This window comes from Bubalus kerabau, chromosome 6 (assembly GCF_029407905.1).
Source record: "Bubalus kerabau isolate K-KA32 ecotype Philippines breed swamp buffalo chromosome 6, PCC_UOA_SB_1v2, whole genome shotgun sequence".
NCBI classification, from domain to species: Eukaryota; Metazoa; Chordata; class Mammalia; order Artiodactyla; family Bovidae; genus Bubalus; species Bubalus kerabau.
In genome coordinates, this window is record NC_073629.1 from 31,067,611 (window position 1) to 31,075,116 (window position 7,506).

The window sequence follows — 7,506 nt, forward strand, 5'->3', positions numbered from 1 at the left end:
CAAAATGACAAAATATAACATTGAGTCAGCAAGTGTTTCAGGAAGGTGATACAGCCACTCACCTGCCACCCCACTGGGGGATGTGTCTGGCTTTGTGGGTGGGAGCTGGGGGTTGGGGAGGTTACACAGGGCTCACCGTCCTGGAGCCTGTCCAGGATCTCGGTCTTGTATCTTCTGGGGGCCTGCAGACCACCCGGCAGCTCCCACCTGTGTGCTGGCCACCTGCCAGCCCTCAAGACTCCAGGGCCGCCTCTAGCTTCAGAATAGCCCTTCCATTTCTTTCAGGTAGTCTCTTAACATCTCTGAGTTTGTTAACTTATAAAATGAGAATAATACTCTACCCCATACAACAATTCTTTTGAGTTTGTTTTTTTTTTTTTTTTAGATAACATGCCAAGCACTTACTTAAAGTACCTGGCACATTAGCAGATCCTCAACAAATTATAATCATCATCAATCTTCAGAGAAATAAAGGGATAGAATGTAGGGGTACTACTCCTCTCCCTGGTCTTCTTTCTCTGAGTTAACTAGCATCCCAGAAGCTAAAGCAGAAAGTGGACCTCTTCTTTTAAAAAAAAAACAAAAAACTTTTTATTTTCTATTGGGGTATAGCTGGTTAACAATGTTGTTATAATTTCAGGTGAATGCAAAGGGACTGAGCCATACATGTTCATGCATCCATTCCAGAAAGTGGGCCTCTTTTTGCATGCCATACACTGTGCCTGGGTTTAGGCCTGTGTGCTGAACACTTGCAGTGAAGACTGCTTTGTATTCACATCACTGTGGGACTAGAGGCTGAACACGGTCTGGAGAAAGGTGCCCAGCTCTTGACCTGGATAAGCTGAGAGTCTCCTGGAATAATATATCTTCATCAATAATAAAAGGCTCTTTATACATATAGGGCATAAGACACATAGCCATTTTTTTTTTTTAAATCTGCTTCAAAGGACAAGAGGCGACCTTTAAGAAGGTATAACTTGACAGCAACAAAAACAACAAAAAAGAATCACCATCAGGCTCCTGTCCAAACCCTCACACCGTCACACAACAGGGAAAGAAACCCAAGCTGTCAGGCTTACGTATGAGAGGAGAGACAATTCAAGTACTTTGTGCAGAAGGAAACAAAGGTTAATGCAGAGCAAATGTTCAGAGGGTGACTCCTGAAAATTGAGTCAGAAAGGCTTCAGTAAGGCCTTGGAGTCAGAATGGGCTTGCATTTTGCAAGCCTAAACAAAAGCCCCCGCCCCAAACCAAACCCAAATGTAAACTGTTATCATCACTGGTGAGACAATCCCTGAGTGATTCTGGCCCCCATACTCTGCCCATAATTAGTTTTATAATAATCAGGGCTCCAGCCAGGGGGAAACATGATAGGCTGAGCATGAGAAAATCGGACTACTTCCATGGAGGCCTGATACAAGCCTTGGTATAACCCTGTTACAACAATCAGGATTTTCTTTCCATGGCAAGTAGCAGAAACCCACTTCAAAGGAGGATAAGCAGAATAGGAGATTTACTGGCTCCTGGGAAGAGGTGGATTCAGGGGCTCAAACTTTGACTTTAAGGTTCCCTTTACCTTTACATCTCTCAGCTGTGTTTCTCTTTGCTCATTGGCTTTATTTCCTCCAGATGGTGTGGTTTCCTGTACCCCTCAACACTGGTGGAGATGGCTGAATGGGAGCTTCAGAACAAGGCTTATTATCCAAAAGGAAGGCAGAGCCTCTCTCCTCTGGCTTTCATAACAATGACCAAAACAGATGCTGATTACCTGTGTTTCAATCATGTGCCCAACCCTGTGCCAATCATTGGTGTCAAGGGTGAGAGGTCTATTCTCATTGGCCAGACTGAGGACAGGTACCTCCCCGTGTTGGGGGAGGTGAGGGCAGCGGCACCTGAACCACATGTAATGGAGAAAAAAGTGGCTTTATTTCTAGAAGTAAGAGGGTAAACTGGGCAGGCAAAAACAACACAAGTCCTCGACTTCTGGTCAATAGGAGAGAACCATCTGGGGGCCAAGGTGCAAATTGATATAGCTAGAGCCTCTATCCGCTAGACTAAATTCTAGATATTTGGAAGGAGGGCAAGTCAATTGGCCTTAAATTGGAATCAGGTTCTCATGAAGAGTACTGAGCCCTCTCCTCCCCACACCATGTTGGAAACCCAGGGACCCAGAGTGACTGTAAAATTATCGGGACCAGCTTCTGTGCCACTCAGGGAAGGCTCGTGGGTAAGCCAGACATGTCTCTTCCTGATCTCCCTAAAAGACCAAAATAACCTAACAGCCCAGACTGCTGGACTTCCTGACAGGACCCTCCTCTGCTTTGCTTTACCTTCAGCTTGTAGTGTCCACAGAAGTACATTCCCAGCTCCTGACACTGCGACAGGTCTCCTCTCTTCCTCGTGGGTCAAGCAGAGTGTTTGCTAAGTAAGCCAAACTCCCCTCCCACTCCTCAGTCATCCCCAGGCACCAAGGAGGCACTTGATAAATGTTTGCTGAGGCCTTTTCCCAGCAGGTGAAAGTAAATACTTTTGAAAAATGACCTGGGCTCCCTATTTGTGTTTTATCCATCAGCAGATGAGAGCTCCTTAAAAGACCTGGATGGGCTGTTCTCCAAGACACCCGTCCAAGTAAAGAGACAAACACCCACAGCCCACACAAACCTGTTTCCCCGTGAGTTAGAAGCTATTAAGTACTAATAACTCCTTTCCTACAAAAAAGCATCCTGAACCCAAAGGGAAGACGGCTTGTTTATTTGCTGAACAAGACTGGTGGCAGCAGAGCCTCAGAAGGTTTTGGCCCTGCAGCGAGAGAAGCTCACTCAGAGTTTTGGCATCTCTGCCTGCCTCTTGCCTTGATGCCATAATAGAAAATGACCAGCAAGGCTCTTTTCCACTGTGTTCTAAAGGCCCATCATGGGCAGTCCTGGGTAGGTCCAGAAAAATATTTATATAGTTCTATTACAGGCTGAATCTACCTAAAATTGACATGTAGACGTCCTAACCCCCCATGCCTCAGAATGTGACTGTATTTGGAGACAGGGTCTTTAAAGAAGTAATTAAGTTGAACTGAGGTCATTAGAGTGAGCCCAAATCCAATATGACTGCTGTCCTTATAAGAAGAAGAGGCGATTAGGACAGAGACAACACAAGAGGAAAGACAAGATGAAGATACAGAGAGAGATGGCCATCTCTATAAAGCAAGGAGAGAGGCCTCAGGAAGAAATGACTGCTTCATCTGACACCTAATCTCAGACTTGACTCCAGAATTGTGAGAAATGACATTTCTGTTGTTTGAACCACCCAGTCCATGGTATCTTGTTATAGCAGCCCTAGCAAACTCACACATATGCTTTACGATTTATAAAGCTGTTTTCTCATACCTGAGCTCACTTAATTTTCACAACAATCCAACTGAGTGGAGAGTATTATCCTCATTTTATTGATGAAACACTGAGCCTAAGAAGCTATTAGCCTAAAGTCATACTGCTCAAGAGTAACAGAGCCTTGGCTTGAATCCAGAGTTTCTGATTCCAGAACCCATGTTCTTTCCAATAGACTTGCTTTGTTCTCAGAGTGCTTGGTGCCGTTGTTGTCATTTGTTTTTCTGACCATCAGCCATTTAGAGACAGGTTACAATTGGCCCCTTAATCTGGAGAGTGGCTGAGCAATTCTCTCCAGTTTACACAATAAGCTGGTGGCAGGAATGGTATTAAAGCAGCTCCTGAAATTCTGGGTCATTGTTAAGTGATGATTTCTTATTTCTCCTGTTCACTCAGCCAAACTCAAAGAGTCAGGAGCTTTGGGGTGGGTGGTTTTGTTCCCAGATCCAAACAGTAACTGGCCCTGCCTCTAACTCCTACTTCAGGTGAGCCTGCGGAAGGCAATCCTGGAATTCAGATGCTCGGAACCTGAGCTCCCGACCCCCCACCCCGTTGTTAACAGCCCTCAGTGCAAGGGCGGGATTGATTTGGCCCTTAAGGATCTGCTTTCATCGTTTACCACCTACTGGGAGGAGGATTGAAGAGGCTTCATCTGGAGTTTGCTTTCAACTTAAAATAGTCATGTCTTTTCCTGAGAACATTGAAAAGTTGATATCAAAATAAGCAAAGGAGCACAGACTAGCAAATTCCAGTGGTCTGAATTCTTTTTCCTTTTTTGGGGTGGGGCAGAAGTATGTGATAGGTGCAAATAGCAAGAATTGATATCAGAATACATAAAGACAAATTGATACCCATAACCCTATCACCTCAATTTTTTCTTTTGGTGTTCCTTTGTTTCTTTGTCCAGATACGCATGTAATTTTTACAGTTATGCAAAGATGAGATTTTATATTTTCATTTAACATCATAATAGAAGCATTTTCTCACATCGCCACATAATCATCACAATTATCTTTTTAATGGCGCATAAGATCACTTGAAGTGATGGAGCCCTCATTTGCACACTCCTCCTTTCCTTAGTCATTAAGTTGTTTCCAAGTTTTCACTTCAAATGACCCATTCTTTAGGAGACTGCAGAAAAGCGGCTGATTCTTGGTTTAACTGGGAGTTTTCTGGTATCAAACAGTGGTTCCGTTTACAGGTGGGTGCCCAGGAATCACCCTGAGGCTGTGGTGACTGATGGAGAGGTCAGCACAGAGGGAAGGCTGGGTGGGAAGGAAGGGCTGGGAGCCAGCGAGCTAGAGTCAGGCGTGATTATGCATTTTCCCACCCAGACTTTCCTGCCTCTCAGGGACCCCTGGCAGCTACTCAGCTAGCACTGAGGTAGGAAGCAGCCTGTGAACACAGGGGGTAAATGACAGAGGATCCCATTTTGGCTGCCGTAAAAAACCAAACCAACAACAAGTTACCTGAGAAAGTTCTGTGCCTTTGGCTCTTCCCAGGCTGCAGAGCATTGGGTCTCCTGATAATAAATACTCAGGCAACTTGGAGAACCTAACCACTAATCCCAGGAGGCTGAGCAGAAGCGATATGGTGGATTTTGCTCATTTCATCAAGTTGCATTCTGTCTGACCTGATCCTGGCATATTTTCTGCTTTCCTGCAACTTCTGCCTGAAGGGACAGAAGTCCCAACCCAAATGCACAACCTCCTTCAGTCCTGCCCCAGCCAGAAATCCCTTCTGGCTCTCCACACTTCTCCTCCCAGAGCTTCTTACCTGACCCCTTTGGGAAAAGCCCCCACTTGGTGAGAACTGCTGACAGCCTTGGGAAATAGAAACAAGCAGGAAGACAGAGGACGTTCTCATTGCATTGAAAGTCAGCTCCATTTGGAGGCGATTCAGAATGCAAGCGTACTCGTGCAGTCACTGCTGGCCAAGTTAATTTATTGCCTCGTGGTTACAGCAGTGGTCCCGCCCCCATAGAATGAATTGAGTTTGGAGTCTCGTGGCTGGGCAGAATCCTATGGAATTTTCTCCATCATCCTCTTCAGGGCCCATCCGAAGGTCATTCAGGGTTTGCCTTGACTGACAATAGAAGAAGCCAACCATGAAGAGTATTTACTGCTAGGTACTAAGCAAAATGCTTTACATAAATATCTCAAATGATCCTCATAACTTTATGAAGAAAGGAGTATTAATACCCCCATTCTATGGATGAGAAATTCTATAGATGAGAAAAGGCTCAGAAAGGTCAAGTAACTAACCCCAAGTCATACAGCAGGTAAGTGGTATTAGTTAAGACCAGATTCAGGCAGTCTGACTGGAGTGTACAAGCTCCCCACTAGGGACAGCTCTTTCTGCCAGCCTAGCCACACCACAGTAATAATAATCATTAAACTGAACCATTTAAGTCCCAGGTGCTTTGCTAAGGCATCTGCTTGCATTCCTTAAACTCTTGAATGAGGAAACAGAGAATCAGAGAGGTTAATTCACTTCCCCAAAGTCACATGATTAGTAAACAAGTATGACAGGGACTATTTTCTTCTAAGGGCTTCCCTGGTGGCTCAATGGTAAAGTATCTGCCTGCCAACGCAGGAGACACAGGAGACGCAAGTTTGCTCCCTGGGTCTGGAAGATCCCCTGGAGAAGGGAATGGCAAACCACTCCAATATTCTAGCCTGGAAAATCCCATGGACAGAGGAGCCTGCCAGGCTATATAGTCTATGGAGCTGCAAACAGTCAGACACGACTTAGCGACTAAACAACCACATCCTCTAAAATCCATTTTCTCCTTGTAGGATAATAGATTCCCATTATTAGCTGAATATGTGGCCTTCTAGAATCAAGACTATATTTATTTGCTAGATTTTGTTGAAACTATTCAAGTCCATGTGACTAAATCATGGATAACAAGATGTAAGCAAAAATGCTTTGTACACAAGGACCTACTGTATAGCACAGAGAACTCTCCTCAATGTTGTATGGTGGCCTGGATGGGAGGGGAGTCGGGGAGAGAATGGATACATGTGTATGTATGGCTAGGTCCCTTTGCTGTTCACCTGAAATTGTCACAATATTGTTTGTTAATCGGCTATACCCCAGTACAAAATAAAAAGTTTAAAAGATGCTATGTGCAACTTCCTGGAAATGTCAGTCTTCTTTTCTCCTTCCTGCTGGTGGAATGCTGGCCTGAGAGCTGGAGCTGGAAGGGTGCCAGCTTGAGCCATGACATGACCAAGGCCACAAATAGCAGAGCCACAAGGTAGAAGGAGCCTGGGTTTCTGCGGACTCCATGGAGCCAAGTCCACTCAGCCATCTTGAGGTAACCACGTCTCAACTTTTACATGAAAGAGAAATAAACACCCAGTTTGATTAAACCACCATTATTTGGGGCTTTCTGTCATTTACAGCCAAACCTAATCCTAATTAACATAGTGGTGGAGCTGCAATCTAAACCAGTTTGACACCAAAAGCCCAAATTAACCACTCTGACATGCTGTTTCTACTGTACAACTCTAGGCCCACACTGGTTCACAATATTATTATCAGTCTTCCACTCCCTTCATTTGGAGAATCATACAATAAATATTTACCAAGTGCCAGGGCCTGAGCTAGGGAATAAACCAAGAATATAAATATGAATGATTTTGTCAGTGCCCTCAAGGAGTTGGCAGTCCATCTTGAAAGACAGATGGCTAAGCAAATAAATAAAATACAGTGGGACGAGTCCTATAATAGAGACGTGAGCCAGATGCTGTGGGAGCACAAAGAGAGGATCGACTCACTGCCTGAGGATCAGGGAAGATTTCACCCAAGCGTAGCAGATGAGCTGCACGTGCTAAGCAGCTGCAAGAAAGTGTGAAGTGTCCTTGGTTCTCATGTAAAGGTGGCGCTAGTGGTAAAGAATCCTCCTGCCAGTGCAGGAGAAACAAGAGACGCAGGTTCAATCCCAGAGTCAGGAAGATCCCCTGGAGGAGGGCATGGGAACCCACTCCAGTATTCTTGCCTGGAGAACCCCATGGACAGAGGAGCCTGGCGGGCTACAGTCCACAAGGTCACAAAAAGTCAGGCGCGACTGAAGCAACGTAGCACACAAGCACCAATGACCCACCATCTTTTGTCTAGA